Source organism: Somniosus microcephalus, unplaced genomic scaffold (assembly GCF_052327205.1).
Source record: "Somniosus microcephalus isolate GS21.2 unplaced genomic scaffold, FLI_Smic_1.0 unresolved_chr1, whole genome shotgun sequence".
NCBI classification, from domain to species: Eukaryota; Metazoa; Chordata; class Chondrichthyes; order Squaliformes; family Somniosidae; genus Somniosus; species Somniosus microcephalus.
The window spans coordinates 92,783,615-92,801,312 of NW_028225179.1; the positions used below are offsets into that span (position 1 = coordinate 92,783,615).

Genomic DNA, 17,698 nt, shown 5'->3' on the forward strand with positions numbered 1-17,698 from the left:
CCATGGGCTTCACTCGTATGTCTCCAAGTACCAGCACTTGCCACGCTGAGACCGGGTGAAGAGGATTAAAACCTGGTTAGACTGGCGGACAGGGAGATAGAGTTAAGTCACCCGAGCGGCTAAATCCACTCACCCAAAGAGGTAGCTCCGACCACCCGGGCATGTAACTCCCCTCACCTGAGCAGGTAACTCCGGCGTCCTGGCTGTGTGTGCAGGTATTGACACCCGTTGGGTTTGCAGGGCACTGATCGAGGGCAGGCTCTGTACCAAGACACCTCACATCATCCAACCAGATGTCCCCAGTCCCTTCTCCATAGTAGGCGGCAGTCCGTGCTGACAGGGCCATCCAACAGTTCAACAGTCTGCAGACCACACTCGCTGCCTCTAGATTCAAGCCATTGTCGCAGATGGTCCCCCAGATGGATTTGTGATAGACCTCAACTCTCCCGGAGCATATGTTGGTACCGTTCATCAGCCGTTCAGGCACCGGACCTGGAATAGAGATGGGAACACGGTTAATCTGGTTGGGATTACCTGGACTTTCACTGGAGTCATCACTGTACATTTAGGCCTAGGTGTCAGGCCCCACCCAAAAGTGGTCAGCACAGAGACTGTGTTACTGGGCTAGTAATCCAACAGCCTGGGCTAGTAATCCAGGGTCCTGGGCTAGTAATCCAGCGGCCTTGGCTAGTAATCCAACGGCCTGGGCTAGTAATCCAGGGGCCTGGGCTAGTAATGCGGAGGCCTGGACTAGTAATGCAGAGGCCTGGACTAGTAATGCAGAGGCCTGGACTAGTAATGCAGAGGCCTGGGCTAGTAATGCAGAGGCCTGGGCTAGTAATGCAGAGGCCTGGACTAGTAATGCAGAGGCCTGGGCTAGTAATGCAGAGGCCTGGGCTAGTAATGCAGAGGCCCGGGCTAGTAATGCAGAGACCTGGGATAGTAATGCAGGGGCCTGGGCTAGTAATGCAGAGGCTCGGGCTAGTAATGCAGAGGCCTGGGCTAGTAATGCAGGGGCCTGGGCTCGTAATGCAGAGGCCTGGGCTAGTAATGCAGAGGCCTGGGCTAGTAATGCAGAGGCCTGGGCTAGTAATGCAGAGGCCCGGGCTAGTAATGCAGAGGCCTGGGATAGTAATGCAGGGGCCTGGGCTAGTAATGCAGAGGCTCGGGCTAGTAATGCAGAGGCCTGGGCTAGTAATGCAGGGGCCTGGGCTCGTAATGCAGAGGCCTGGGCTAGTAATGCAGAGGCCTGGGCTAGTAATGCAGAGGCCTGGGCTAGTAATGCAGGGGCCTGGGCTAGTAATGCAGAGGCCTGGGCTAGTAATGCAGAGGCCTGGCCTAGTAATGCAGAGGCCCGGGCTAGTAATGCAGGGGCTCGGGCTAGTAATGCAGAGGCCTGGGCTAGTAATGCAGAGGCCTGGGCTAGTAATGCAGAGGCCTGGGCTAGTAATGCAGAGGCCTGGACTAGTAATGCAGGGGCCTGGGCTAGTAATGCAGAGGCCTGGGCTAGTAATGCAGAGGCCTGGGCTCGTAATGCAGGGGCCTGGGCTAGTAATGCAGAGGCCTGGGCTAGTAATGCAGGGTCCTGGGCTAGTAATGCAGAGGCCTGGGCTATTAATGCAGAGGCCCGGGCTAGTAATGCAGAGGCCTGGGCTAGTAATGCAGAGGCCTGGGCTAGTAATGCAGAGGCCTGGGCTAGTAATGCAGAGGCTCGGGCTAGTAATGCAGAGGCCTGGGCTAGTAATGCAGGGGCCTGGGCTCGTAATGCAGAGGCCTGGGCTAGTAATGCAGAGGCCTGGGCTAGTAATGTAGAGGCCTGGGCTAGTAATGCAGGGGCCTGGGCTAGTAATGCAGAGGCCTGGGATAGTAATGCAGGGGCCTGGGCTAGTAATGCAGAGGCTCGGGCTAGTAATGCAGAGGCCTGGGCTAGTAATGCAGGGGCCTGGGCTCGTAATGCAGAGGCCTGGGCTAGTAATGCAGAGGCCTGGGCTAGTAATGCAGAGGCCTGGTCTAGTAATGCAGGGGCCTGGGCTAGTAATGCAGAGGCCTGGGCTAGTAATGCAGAGGCCTGGCCTAGTAATGCAGAGGCCCGGGCTAGTAATGCAGGGGCTCGGGCTAGTAATGCAGAGGCCTGGGCTAGTAATGCAGAGGCCTGGGCTAGTAATGCAGAGGCCTGGGCTAGTAATGCAGAGGCCTGGACTAGTAATGCAGGGGCCTGGGCTAGTAATGCAGAGGCCTGGGCTAGTAATGCAGAGGCCTGGGCTAGTAATGCAGGGGCCTGGGCTAGTAATGCAGAGGCCTGGGCTAGTAATGCAGGGGCCTGGGCTAGTAATGCAGAGGCCTGGGCTATTAATGCAGAGGCCCGTGCTAGTAATGCAGAGGCCTGGGCTAGTAATGCAGAGGCCTGGGCTAGTAATGCAGAGGCCTGGGCTAGTAATGCAGAGGCCTGGGCTAGTAATGCAGAGGCCTGGGCTAATAATGCAGAGGCCTGGGCTAGTAATGCAGAGGCCTGGGCTAGTAATACAAAGGCCTGGGCTAGTAATACAGAGGCCTGGGCTAGGAATGCAGGGGCCTGGGCTAGTAATGCAGAGGCCTGGGCTAGTAATGCAGAGGCCTGGGCTAGTAATGCAGAGGCCTGGGCTAGTAATGCAGAGGCCTGGGCTAGCAATGCAGAGGCCTGGGCTAGTAATACAGACAGCCATAGACTGAATCTAACTTGGGCAGTTTAAGATCCAAAACAAAAATGGTGCAGGTAACTCCACTCACCTTTGCCGGCTCTTTGAAAGAGCTGTCCAATTAGGTCCACTCCCTGTACTCTTTCCTCAGCCTTGCAAATGTCTCCACTTCAGCTGTTTATCCAATACCCTTTTGAAAGTTACTTTGAATCTGCTTCCACGGCCCTTTCAGGCAGTGCATTCCAGATCACAGCAAGTCGCTGCATAAAAAAGTTTCCTCATCTCCCCTCTGGTTCTTTTGCCAATCACCTTAAAATGTGTCCTCTGGTTACTGACCCTTCTGCCACTGGAAACAGTTTCTCCACATCATCTCCTCTATCAAAACTATTCATGATTTTGAACACTTCTATCAAATCTCCTCTTAACCTTCTCTGCTCTAAGGGGAACAACACCAGCTTCTCTCGTCTCTCCACATAATTGAAGTCCCTCAACCCTTGTTCCATTCTGGTAAGTCTCTCCTGCACCCGCTCCAAGGCTTTGACATCCTTCCGAAGGTGTGGTGCCCAGAATTGGACACACTGCTCCAGTTGAGGGCTAACCACTGCTTCATAAAGATTTAGCATAACTTCCTTGCTTTTGTATTCTACTCCTCTATTAATAAAGCCAAGGATCCCATATGCTTTTTTAACAGCCTTCTCACTTGTCCTGCCACCTTCAAAGATTTGTATCCATGCACTCCCTAGATCTCTCTGTTTCTGTACCCTCTTTCAACTTGCACCATTTAGTTTATAACGCCTCTCCTCATTCTTCCTACCAAAATGAAGCACTTCACACTGCTCTGTTAAATTTCATTTGCCATGTGTCTGTCCATTTCACCATTTCTATATCCTCCTGAAGTCTGTTACTATTGTCTGCACTGTTTACTACATTACTGAGTTTCGTGTCATCTGCAAACTTTAAAATTTTACCCTGTATACCCAAGTCCAGGTCATTAATATATATCAACAAGAGCAGTGGTCCTAATACCGACCCCTGGGGAACAACTCTGTACACTTCCCTCCAGTCTGAAAAACAACCGTTCACCACTACTCTGCTTTCTCTCCCTTAGTCAACTTCGTATCCACACTGCCTCTGCCCCTTTAATCCCATGGGCTTCAATATTGCTAACAAGCCTAATATGTGGATGATAAGGATGGTTATAAGGATTTTGCTCCAGCCAATGCACGGAGGAAATCTTCACCCAGTGTCCCACTAAAGAGTAGGAAATGCAAACGAGAACAAGATTGACTGGATGAGTTAAGGAGAGGAACAGGTTCACAACTAAAGGGTTACTTTCACACATTGATCTTTCTGTGTAATTTTAAAATGTTAACTAATATTAATGGATATTCCAAGCTCCAGTTCACATTTATCAACAACTTGCATTTGTTTAGCGCCATTAACATCGGGAAAGGTCCCTAAGGAGCTTCCGAGGGATTGTAATCAGAATAAATTTACACCAAAGGAGGGGAGGCTCAGACACAGGAAACTCAGACAAGAACAAACTCCCTGCACTGTGTTGATTTTAATCATTTCATTAATGCTGAAAAAAGGTATTTCAAATGGGATATTTCACACTGACATTACATGCTGCTGAAATTCATCATTGTCATTTTTATTAAACTGCATATTTTTAATCTTTGTGTAAAAATGACTGCAACTGATTTCTGAAGATTAGCATCCTGTCTACAGATCTCCCAACTCAGCCCCGTGTTAATGAGATCTCCCAACTCACCCCCGTGTTAATGAGATCTCCCAACTCACCCCCGTGTTAATGAGATCTCCCAACTCACCCCCGTGTTAATGAGATCTCCCAACTCCCCCGCCATGTTAATGAGATCTCCCAACTCACCCCCGTGTTAATGAGATTTCCCAACTCCCCCGCCATGTTAATGAGATCTCCCAACTCTCCCCCCCGCCCCCGTGTTAGAGATCTCCCAACCTACCCCCGTGTTAATGCGATCTCCCAAATCACCCCATGTTAATGAGGTCTCCTAAATCACCCCATGTTAATGAGATCTCCTAACTCACCCCCGCGTAAATGAGATCTCCCAACTCACCCCCCCCCGGTGTTAGAGCTCGCCCAACTCACCCCCCCGTGTTAATGAGATCTCCCAACTCACCCCCGTGTTAATGAAATCTCCCAACTTACCCCCGTGTTAATGAAATCTCCCAACTCACCCCCGTGTTAATGAGATCTCCCAACTCCCATCCCTGTTATTGAGGGGCGGGGTGAGTTGGGAAATCTCATCGAGATCTCCCGCTTACCCGTAGCATTTTGTAATTGTGCTCATTCCACATATTATGAACAAATGTATAGCCTGCACAACCAATAAAATACTTGTGTTGTACAAACTCCCCAGTTATGTTTGCTGATTTTTTAATTATTGCTTATAATCAGTTTTAGATTTATGAATATAAAAATCGGCATTAACGTGTCATTTAACCATATTGACGAACCACAATGTACAGTCCCAATAATTACCGCTGCTTCTGCTCTTAAAATGTGGGGATAGTCCGCAGATCTGCAGAACAGCAGTTTTCCCGCTAACTCTGTTCTGCTCATCAGGTTCAATTGCCACTGACCTGAATGGTGCCCTTGATAGGGCCAAACATTCACTTCTCAAAATACACCCGTGCAGCAAATAAAGACAGTGTTATGTTCATTAATAACTAGACATTTTTATTATGAACACAGCTAGCTTCTAGCTAGTCATTTATTCAGTACACGTTCTCTAGGTACAGAGATGCTGCATGTGTGCTCCTGTGTGCAGGCTGCCATCTTGACTGTTGCCTTGTGGGTAGCCTAGCCTCATGGGTAATGTAGTCTTAATATATCTACAGCTGGGTAGTGTAGTCTTATACTTACAGCTATATACAGCTCTACGGCTCCACCTAGTGTCCACTATAGAATGACATGTTATTGATCGTTACAGACAGGGCTTGAGAAAGAGCAGCAGGAAACACAGTGCAAATTCTGGCAATATGTCGTCAGAGAGTCGCGACAATAATCTGCTCAGCGACACTTCACAACAGTTCCATTCCTTATTAGTTCATCCAGATTGGAAGGTAGTTCCCTGCACTTCACCATGTTAATATAGCGGCTGAGGCTCTCCACTGTGCGTGCACCCGGGCACCTTGCAGGGAACAGTGGTTTTGATTGTGTAAATAAGAAGAAACTGTTTCCAGTGGCAGGAGGCTCAGTAACCAGAGGACATAGATTTAAGGTAATTGGCAAAAGAACCAGAGGGGAGATGAAGAGAATTTTTTTTACGCAGCGAGTTATGATCTGGAATGTGCTGCCTGAAAGTGCGGTGGAAACAGATTCAATAGTAACTTTCAAAAGGGAATTGGATAAATACATGCAAAGGAACAAATTGCATGTGGGAGAGGGACTAAGTGGACAACTCTTCCAAAGAGCTGGTACAAGCAGGGTGGGCGGAACGGCCTCCTTCTGTGCTGTGAGATGCTATGATTCTATGTCCAAGCAGCTGGGTGGGTGGATACAGGCTGGAGGAGGCCAATAGGCCAACACCTGCTCAGGGTGGGGGGCAATAAAACATGAGACACTCGACAAGGAGACAAGCCTTACCTGAGCAAGTGACACCAGCATCCTGACTGTGTGTACAGTTACTGCCTCCCCAGGGGTTCGCGAGGCACTGGTCCAGTGAATGTTCTGTCCCACTGCACCGCACACCACCCAGCCACACCTCCCTGCTCCCTCGGCCGCGGTAGGCTGCATTTACCGACTCGGCCTTCCCGCAGTTCAGCTGCTTGCACACGATGTCCCTGTCGGTGAGATACCAGCCCTCGTCGCAGACTGTCCCCCGGGTGGACTCATGAAAGATCTCCACCCTCCCTGAGCACATGTTGTTCCCGTCTGTCAGTCTGACCGGGAAAGGACCTGTGAACAAGGAAACTCCAGCTGAGTATTACACACAAAGAGCAGGAAAGGCCCAGGCTCTATCCCGGCCTGTGCTGTGTGAGCTGATCTCACCCGGTGTGTTACAGAGCCCCCCAACACACACATAAACACACAGAGCAGGAAAGGCCCAGGCTCCGCCTCGGCCTGTGCTGAGTGAGTTGACCACACCTGGTGTGTGGTACTGAGCCCCCCATACACACACACACAGAGCAGGAAAGGCCCAGGCTCCATCCTGGCCTATGCTGTGTGAGCTGACCTCACCCAGTGTGGTATAGACCCCCCCAACACACAGATAAACACACAGAGCAGGAAAGGCCCAGGCTCCATCCCCGGCCTGTACTGAGTGAGCTGATCTCACCCAGTGTGGTACTGAGCCACACACACAGAGCAAGAAAGGCCCAGGCTCCATCCCCGGCCTGTACTGAGTTATTTGATCGCACCTGGTGTGTGGTACTGAGCCCCACACACAGAGCAGGAAAGGCCCAGGCTCCATCCCCAGCCTGTACTGAGTTATCTGATCGCACCCGGTGTGGTACTGAGCCCCACACACGGAGCAGAAAAGGCACTAATCGGAACCAAGCTCAAAAGATGCTTGTAGTTGAATTGAATGTCTTGGCTCCTCCTTTGGGTATCTGCCCCAGATAAAAGGTCTAATTAATTAAATTAAGCTGGGACGTGACCGGGCCCCTTGAGGAACCAGTACCCTGCAAAACCCTGGACAGCAAAGTTCCTTATAGTCCCCTTTCCTGAATCCATGAAATACAAAGCTCGAATTACCTGAGCAGGTAATTCCAGCGTCCCGACTGTGTGTGCAGTTATTCACATCCCACGGACTGCCAGAGCACTGATCGAGGGCAGGCTCTGTCCCCAGACACCTCAGGTCACTCAGCCAGATGGCCCCAGTCCCCTCTCCAGAGGCTGCTCCGGTCTGCACTGACACTGCAGTCCCGCAGTTCAACTGTCTGCAGACCACGTTCGTTGCATTTAAATCCCAGCCATCATCGCAGACACTCCCCCAGACGGCGTTATGATAGATCTCAACTCTCCCGGAGCACTCGTTTTTACCATTCACCAGCCGTACAGGCACCGGACCTGGAATAGAGACATGGAATTGAGGCATGATGTAGGACACAGTATTTTATCAACAGGGCATCAGGGGATGAAAGAAAAGGAAAGAAAGAGCTTGCATTTCTATAGCGCCTTTCACAACCTCAGGATGTCCCAAAGTGCTTTACAGCCAATGAAGTACTTTTTGAAGTGTAGTCACTGTTGTAATATAGGAAATGCGGCAGCCAATTTGCACAAAGCAAGCTGCCAGAAACAGCAATGTGATAATGACCAGATAATCTGTTTTTAGTGATGTAGGATGAGCGATAAATATTGGCCAGGACACCGGGAAGAACTTCCCCTGCTCTTCTTCAAAATAGTGCCACGGATTTTACATCCACCCGAGGTGACAGACAGGGGCCCAGTTTAACGTTTCACTGAAAGATGGCACCTCGGTTAGTGCAGCCCTCCCTCAGTACTGACAACAGAAGAGTCGGCCTGGATTACGGAGCTCAAGTCCCAGAGTATATACATCTATCTCCGACAGTGCAGCCCTCCCTCAGTACTGGCACTGGGAGTGTCGGCCTGGATTATGGAGCTCAAGTCCAAAGTATATACATCTATCTCCGACAGTGCAGCCCTCCCTCAGTACTGACACCGGGAGAGTCGGCCTGGATTATGGAGCTCAAGTCCAAAGTATATACATCTAGCTCCGACAGTGAAGCCCTCCCTCAGTACTGGCACTGGGAGAGTCGGCCTGGATTATGGAGCTCAAGTCCAAAGTATATACATCTATCTCCGACAGTGCAGCCCTCCCTCAGTACTGACACTGGGAGAGTTGGCCTGGATTATGGAGCTCAAGTCCCAGAGTATATACATCTATCTCCGATAGTGCAGCCCTCCCTCAGTACTGACACCGGGAGAGTCGGCCTGGATTATGGAGCTCAAGTCCCAGAGTATATACATCTATCTCCGACAGTGCAGCCCTCCCTCAGTACTGACACCGGGAGAGTCGGCCATCATAATGGAGCTCAAATCCCAGAGCATATACATCTATCTCCGACAGTGCAGCCCTCCCTCAGTACTGACACCGGGAGTGTCGGCCTGGATTATGGAGCTCAAGTCCTAGAGTACTTACATCTATCTCCGACAGTGCAGCCCTCCCTCAGTACTGACACTGGAGAGTCGGCCTGGATTATGGAGCTCAAGTCCCAGAGTATATACATCTATCTCCGACAGTGCAGCCCTCCCTCAGTACTGGCACTGGGAGAGTCGGCCTGGATTATGGAGCTCAAGTCCAAAGTATATACATCTATCTCCGACAGTGCAGCCCTCCCTCAGTACTGACACTGGGAGAGTTGGCCTGGATTATGGAGCTCAAGTCCCAGAGTATATACATCTATCTCCGATAGTGCAGCCCTCCCTCAGTACTGACACCGGGAGAGTCGGCCTGGATTATGGAGCTCAAGTCCCAGAGTATATACATCTATCTCCGACAGTGCAGCCCTCCCTCAGTACTGACACCGGGAGAGTCGGCCATCATAATGGAGCTCAAATCCCAGAGCATATACATCTATCTCCGACAGTGCAGCCCTCCCTCAGTACTGACACCGGGAGTGTCGGCCTGGATTATGGAGCTCAAGTCCTAGAGTACTTACATCTATCTCCGACAGTGCAGCCCTCCCTCAGCACTGACGCTGGAGTGTTGGCCTGGATTATGGAGCTCAAGTCCTAGAGTACTTACATCTATCTCCGACAGTGCAGCGCTCCCTCAGTACTGACGCTGGAGAGTCAGCCTGGATTATAGAGCTCAAATCCCAGAGTATATACATCTATAACCGACAGTGCAGCCCTCCCTCAGTACTGACACCGGGAGAGTCGGCCTGGATTATGGAGCTCAAGTCCCAGAGTATATACATCTATCACCGAAAGTGCAGCCCTCCCTCAGTACTGACTCCGGGAGAGTCGGCCTGGATTATGGAGTCAAGTCCCAGAGTATATACATCTATCTCCGACGGTGCAGCGGAGCCCCCTCAGTACTGACACTGGGAGAGTCGGCCTGGATTATGGAGCTCAAGTCCCAGAGTATATACATCTATCTCCGACAATGCAGCCCTCCCTCAGTACTGACACCGCGAGTGTCGGCCTGGATTATTGGGCTCAGGTCTCTGAAGCGGGACTCGAACACACGCCTTTCTGACTCAGAAGCCAGAGTGCAGACCCTGAGCCATGGCTGACACTGACAGGGAAGAATGTGGGGAGTATAAACTGGTCTTGGGTGGTGGAGCAAATCGAACCCTAGCGAATCGGCTGCTCATTGCACTCCCGCCAATTTTTCTTCCTGTTGGGGTCATGAATCAAGAGCTATTTATACTCTGAATATCTTGGTTACGGGGAGAGACTGGAAGGGTGGAGTAGCAGAGAGAGATACACAAATCACTAAAAGCCAGTGAAGCGCTTCACACAGTGATCAAAAAGGCTAATGGAATGTCGGCCTTTATCTCAGGGGAGCAGGAATAAGTTATGTTCCTGTTGTACCGAGCCCTGGTTACACCCCATCTGGAGCAGTGCCTTCAGTTCTGGGCACCACATCTCAGCAAGGATACACTGGCCTTGGAAGGGCTGCAGCGTAGATTCACCAGAATGATACCGCCGTTAAATTAGGACAGGTTGCATAGACTCGGCTTGTATTCCCTTGAGTTTAGAAGATTAAAGGTTGAGCTAATTGAGATGTTTAAGAATTTGATTAGATAGAAACTATTTTCTTTAGTGGGGAATCTAGAACAAGGTGGCATTACCTTAAAATTAGAGTTAGGCTGTTCAGGAGCAAAATCAGGAAGCACTTTTCCACACAAAGGGTAGTGGAAATCTGGAACTCTGTCTCCAATCTATGAGGTGCTGAGGGCCATCAGCAGCATCGTATTCCACCACAATCTGTAACCTCGTGGTCCGACATATCCCTCACCCTACCATCAGTATCAAGCCAGGCGACCAACACTGGTACAATGAGGAGTGCAGAAGAGCCTGCCAGGAGCAGCACTTGGTGTACCAAAAAATGAGATGCCAACCTGGTGAAGCTGCACCCAGGACTACATGCATGCTAAACAGCAGAAGCAGCATGCTACTGACAGAGCTAAGTGATACCACAACCCAACGGATCAGATCAAAGATCTGCAGTACTGCCACATCCAGTCGTGAATGGTGGTGGACAATTAAACAACTAACAGGGGGAGGAGGCTCCATGAACATCCCCATCCTCAATGATGGCGGAGCCCAGCACGTGAGTGCTAAAGACAAGGCTGAAGGGTTTGCAACCATCTTCAGCTATAAGTGCCAAGTAGATGATCCATCTCGACCTCCTCCTGTGGTCCCCACCATCAGAGAAGCCAGTCCTCAGCCAATTCGATTCACTCCACATGATATCATGAAACGGCTGAGCGCACTGGATACAGTAAAGGCTACCGGTCCTGAAAATACCCCTAGCTGGAGTGCTGAAGACGTCTGCTCCAGATCTAGCCATGCCGCTATCCAAGCTGTTCCAGTACAGCAACAACACTGACATCTACTGAAGTCAATGGGGATCAGGAGAAAATCCTGCAGTGGCTGGAGCCATACCTAGCACAAACGAAGGTGGTTGTTGGAGGCCAATCATCTCAGCCCCAGGACATCGCTGCAGGCGTTCCTCAGGGCAGTGTCCTCGGCCCAGCCATTTTCAGCTGCTTCACCAATGACCTTCCGGCCATCCTATGGTCAGTTGCAGGGCTATTCGCTGATGATTGCAGTGTTCATTTCCATTCGCAATTGCTCAGATAATGAAGCAGTCTGCGGCCACATGCTGTAAACTTCTACGATGCTCCGATTCTAAGTAATTCCTCCTCCTGACAAGTGGACCCACTGCTGTAACAATTAGACAGTTGGGAACTAGTTCAAAAATGGAAGCGCTCTCCTGAGCAGGTAACTCCGCTAACCCGAGCAGGGGACTCCGCTCACCCGAGCAGGGAACTCCGCTAACCCGAGCAGGGTACTCCGCTCACCCGAGCGGGCAACTCCACTCACCCGAGCAGGTAACTCCTCTCACCCGAGCGGGTAACTCCACTCACCCGAGCGGGTAACTCCACTCACCCGAGCGGGTAACTCCGCTCACCCGAGCGGGTAACTCCTCTCACCCGAGCAGGTAACTCCACTCACCCGAGCGGGTAACTCCACTCACCCGAGCAGGTAACTCCTCTCACCCGAGCATGTAACTCCTCTCACCCGAGCATGTAACTCCTCTCACCCGAGTGGGTAACTCCTCTCACCCGAGCAAGTAACTCCGCTCACCCGAGGAGGTAACTCCATTCACCCGAGCGGTTAATCCGCTCACCCAAGGGGATAACTCCATTCACCCGAGCGGGTAACTCTGCTCACCCGAGCAGGTAACTCCTCTCACCCGAGCATGTAACTCCTCTCACCCGAGCGGGTAACTCCTCTCACCCTAGCCGGTAACTCCGCTCACCCGAGCAGGTAACTCTGCTCACCCGAGCAGGTAACTCCTCTCACCTGAGCAGGTAATTCCGCTCACCCGAGGTGTTAACTCCACTAACCAGAGCAGGTAACTCCACTCACCCGAGCAGTTGACTCCGCTCACCCGAGCGGGTAATTCCTCTCACCTGAGCAGGTAACTCCACCCAGCCGAGCAGGTAACTCCTCTCACCCGAGCAGGTAACTCTGCTCACCCGAGGGGGAAACTGCACTCACGCGAGCTGGTAACTCCTCTCACACGAGCGGGTAACTCCGCTCACCCGAGCTGGTAACTCCGCTCACCCGAGCTGGTAACTCCGCTCACCCGAGCGGGTAACTCCTCTCACCCGAGCGGGTAACTCCTCTCACCCGAGTGGGTAACTCTGCTCACTCGAGCGGGTATCTCCACTCACCCGAGCGGGTAACTCCTCTCACCCGAGCGGGTAACTTCACTCACCTAAGCAGTTAACTCCAGCGTCCTTGCTGTGTGTGCAGTTATTCACTCCCCATGAGTTAGCAGAGCACTGATCGAGGGCAGGTTCTGTCCCGTTGCACCTCACATCTTCCAACCAGATGTCCCCAGTCCCCTCTCCATAGTAGGCGCCTCCTGTTGCTGACAGAGCCGTCCCTTAATTCAACAGTCTGCAGACCACACTCGCTGCATTTACATCCCAGCCATCGTCACAGATGGTCCCCCAGACAGAGTTATGATAGACCTCAACTCTCCCGGCGCACATGTTGTTACCGTTCACCAGCCGTATGGGCACCGGACCTGCAATAGAGATGGGAACATGATTAATCTGGACTGGGGTTACCTGGACTTTCACTGGGCTCCATTCCTGGATTTTATAACAGGCATGCAAAACTGCACCCAGTCTATTGAACTTGTACCTCTGGTGGGGTACAGTTGGAGAATAAAATTTGATGCATCATTATAAAACAAAGGAAAAGGTGTAGCACAGATTCACTGGGTGTTACCATGGGTATGGGGTAAGTTACAGAGAGAGGCTAGAGAGGATAAGGTGCACGTGAGAGATTACTGGGTTACCAGGGGTGTGTGAGCAGGAGTGTGGGATTAGACTGGGTAGGATATTAAAGGGCATGAGTAGGGAGCAGGAGAGTGCGATGGGGAGTGACCCCGCTCACCCGAAACTCCTCTCACCCGAGCAGGTAACTCCTCTCACCCGAGCAGGTAACTCCTCTCACCTGAGCGTGAAACTCCTCTCACCCGAGCGGGTAACTCCACTCACCCGAGCGGGTTACTCCTCTCACCCGAGCGGGTAACTCCACTCACCCGAGCGGGTAACTCCACTCACACGAGCGGGTAACTCCTCTCACCTGAGTGGGTAACTCCACTCACCCGAGCGGGTTGCTCCACTCACCTGAGCAGGTAACTCCAGCGTCCTTGCTGTGTGTGCAGTGCTTCTGCCCCCATGGGGTTACAGGGCACTGATCGAGGGCAGGCTCTGTCCCAAGACACTTCACACCCACAATCCAGATGTCCCCAATCCCCTCTCCATAATAGGCGCCAGTCCGTGCTGACAGGGCCGTCCCACAGTTCAACAGTCTGCAGACCACGCTCGCTGCATTTACCTCCCAGCCATCGTCGCAGACGGTCCCCCAGACGGAGTTATGATAGACCTCAACTCTCCCGGAGCACATGTTGTTACCGTTCACCAGCCGTACGGGACTGGACCTGCAATAGAGACGGGAACAAGATCTCTGATTTGTAACACTTCTCGTCCGACATCCAGTCCTGAATGTGCAGAAATTTCCTCTAACTAAATATTGGGAAGAACGAAGACCGCCAAAAACTCCATTCCCTCGCCACCGATTCTATCCCTCTCCCGGCCACTGTCTGAGGCTAAATCAGACATTTCACAACCTTGGTGTCCTATTTGACCCCGAGATGAGCTTCCAACCCCATAACCTCTCCAGCACCAAGACCGCCTACTTCCAGCTGCATAACATCGCCCGTCTCCGCCCCTGCCTCAGCTCATCAGCTGCTGTAACCCTGGTCCGTGCCCTTGGTTATCTCTAGACTTCGCTATTACAATGTGCTCCTGGTCCGTCTCCCTTCTGCCACACTCCATAAATTTCAGCTCATCCAAAACTCTGCATCCTAACACGCACCATATCCCGTTCATCCATCACCCCTGTGCTCACTGACCTACACTGGGTCCCGGTCCGGGAACGGCTCCTTTTTGAAATTCTCATCCTCGTGTTCAAATCCCTCCATGGCCCTCGCCGCTCCCTATCTCTATAACCTCCTCCAGCCCTACAATTCTCATCCTCATGTTCAAATCCCTCCATGGACCTCACCGCTCCCTATCTCTATAACCTACTCCAGTCCTACAATTCTCATCCTCATGTTCAAATCCCTCCATGGCCCTCGCCGCTCCCTGGCCTAGAAATTGGGTATAGCCCCGACAGCGCGTTTGCGCCTTAAATTTTGCGCCCGCTGCGGAGCCAGTTATGCCCGCCCCATATTCACTTTTAGCGCCCCGAAGCGGAACCGGGCGCTGCCCAGGGTTTGGCCGCCCCGCTTGGGGCGCTGAAAGTGAATTTCAGCGCTCCCGGTCCCACTGCGCCACCCGAAGCAGTGCGGCAGGCTGCTGTACTGCAGGCCTCCCCCTTCTCTTAAGGGGGAGGTGCCTGCAACGGCCGGAGCCCCGATTGCAAGTGCCGGCAAAAGAGCCCGGCACAACGGAGAAGTGCCGGGCTCCACAGAAACCATCCGGCAATGCCGCGGGGGGGGGTGGAGGAGGCCGGGGAAGGAGGTGCAGGCAGGCGGCCGCAGAAAAAGCGGCCGCCCCGCACCTCCACCTTAACTTGCGCCACTAAGGCTGCAGTAAGGACCCGGTCTCCTGATGTTGTTAGCACCCGCCACGGAAGAGGCGGCTGCTACTGAAGATGGGGATCGGTGTGGTTTCGGGCGGTACTGGGGCATTGCGCACACCGATGACGTCATCGGTGCCGGCGCAGCGCTACCGGCTAACGCCGATGTTAGGGCCCACCTAATTTCGGGCGCGATGCAACTTCCGGTGCAACCCACTCTTTCGCCCCTAATTGGGCGCAAACGCAACTGAATTTCTAGGCCCCTATCTCTATAACCTCCTCCAGTCCTACAATTCTCATCCTCATGTTCAAATCCCTCCATGGCCCTCGTCGCTCCCTATCTCTATAACCTCCTCCAGTCCTACAATTCTCATCCTCGTGTTCAAATCCCTCCATGGCCCTCATCGCTCCCTATCTCTATAAGCTCCTCCAGCCCTACAATTCTCATCCTCATGTTCAAATCGCTCCATGGCCTTCGCCGCTCCCTATCTCTATAACCTCCTCCAGTCCTACATTTCACATCCTCATGTTCAAATCGCTCCATGGCCCTCGTCGCTCCCTATCTCTATAACCTCCTCCGGCCCTACAGTTCTCATCCTCATGTTCAAATCCCTCCGTGGCCCTCGTCGCTCCCTATCTCTATAAGCTCCTCCAGCCCTACAATTCTCATCCTCATGTTCAAATCCCTCCATGGCCCTCGCCGCTCCCTATCTCTATAACCTCCTCCAGCCCTACAATTCTCATCTTCATGTTCAAATGTCTACATGGCTTTCTACCCTCCCCATCTCTGTAACCTCCTCCAGCCCTACAACCCTCCGAGATTTCTGCGCTCCTCCAATTCTGGTCTCTTGCGCATCCCCGATTTTAATCAATCCACCATTGTCGGCCGTGACTTTAGCGGCCTGGGCACTAAGCTCTGGAACTTCCTTCCTAAACCTCTTTGCCTCTCTACCTCTCTCCTCCTTTAAGACGCTCCTTAAGACCTACCTCTTTGACGTGCCCTAATATCTCCTTATGTAGTCCGGTGTCAAATTTTGTTTGATAATCGTTCCTGTGAAGCACCTTGGGACGTTTTACTATGTTAAAGGCACTATATAAATGCAAGTTGTTGTTCTTGTTAATCCCACTGCCCCGCTCTCTCCCCATAGCCCTATAGCTCTATAACAATTCCAAACTAATCCCACCGCCTTGCTCTCTCCCCATAGCCCTATAGCTCTATAACAATTACAAATTAATCCCACTGCCCCGCTCTCTCCCCATAGCCCTATAGATCTATAACAATTGCAAACTAATCCCACTGCCCCGATCTCTCCCCATAGCCCTATAGCTCTATATCAATTCCAAACTATTCCCACTGCCCCGCTCTCTCCCCATAGCCCTATAGCTCTATATCAATTCCAAACTATTCCCACTGCCCCGCTCTCTCCACATAGCTCTATAGCTCTATAACAATTCCAAACTAATCCCACTGCCCCGCTCTCTCCCCATAGCCCTATAGCTCTATATCAATTCCAAACTATTCCCACTGCCCCGCTCTCTCCCCATAGCCCTATAGCTCTATATCAATTCCAAACTATTCCCACTGCCCCGCTCTTTCCCCATAGCTCTATAGCTCTATAACAATTCCAAACTAATCCCACTGCCCCGCTCTCTCACCATTGCCCTATAGCTCTGCAACAATTCCAAACTAATCCCACTGCCCCACTCTCTCCCCATAGCCCTAGAACAATCCCAAACTAATCCCACTGCCCCGCTCTCTCCCCATAGCCCTATAGCTCTACAACAATCCCAAACTAATCCCACTGCCCCGCTCTCTCCCCATAGCCCTATAGCTCTATAACAATTCCAAAATAATCCCACTGCCCTGCTCTCTCCCCATAGCCCGGTATCGATCTCGAACTAATCCCACTGCCCTGCTCTCTCCCCATAGCCCTGTATCGATCCCAAACTAAACCCACTGCCCTGCTCTCTCCCCATAGCCTAAATTTCAAACTAATCCCACTGCCCTACTCTCTCCCCATAGCCCGGTATCAATCCCAAACTAATCCCACTGCCCTGCTCTCTCCCCATAGACCTGTATCAATCCCAAACTAATGCCACTGTTCTGCTCTCTCCCCATAGCCCAGTATCAATCCCAAACTAATCCCACTGCCCTGCTCTCTCCCCATAGCCCAGTATCAATCCCAAACTAATCCCACTGCCCCGCTCTCTCCCCATAGCCCTGTATTAACCTCAAACATTTCCCACTGCCCCACTCTCTCCCCATTGCCCTGTATCAATCCCAAATTAATCCCACTGCCCCACTCTCCCCATTTCCCTGTATCAATCCCAAACTAATCCCACTGCCCCACTCTTGATCCCCATTGCCCTATATCAATCTCAAACTAATCCCACTGTCCCACTCTCTCCCCATAGTCCGGCATCAATCCCAAACTAATCCCACTGGCCCGCGCTCTCCTCGTAGCCCAGTATCAATCCCGAACTAATAAGAACATAAGAACATAAGAAATAGGAGCAGGAGTAGGCCAATCGGCCCCTCGAGCCTGCTCCACCATTCAATAAGATCATGGCTGATCTGATCCTAACCGCCAATCTACTATCACTGAACCACCTCCTGAATCTAACAGAATTAGACACACGAAATAGGAGCAGGATCAGGCTACACAGCCCCTGG

At 51.8% G+C, this 17,698-nt stretch overlaps 1 pseudogene; it reads right to left on the bottom strand.

The window, feature by feature from the left end:
- Positions 1 to 17,698, bottom strand: part of LOC147095598 (scavenger receptor cysteine-rich domain-containing protein DMBT1-like) — a 1,107,260-nt pseudogene that overhangs the window by 13,951 nt on the left and 1,075,611 nt on the right.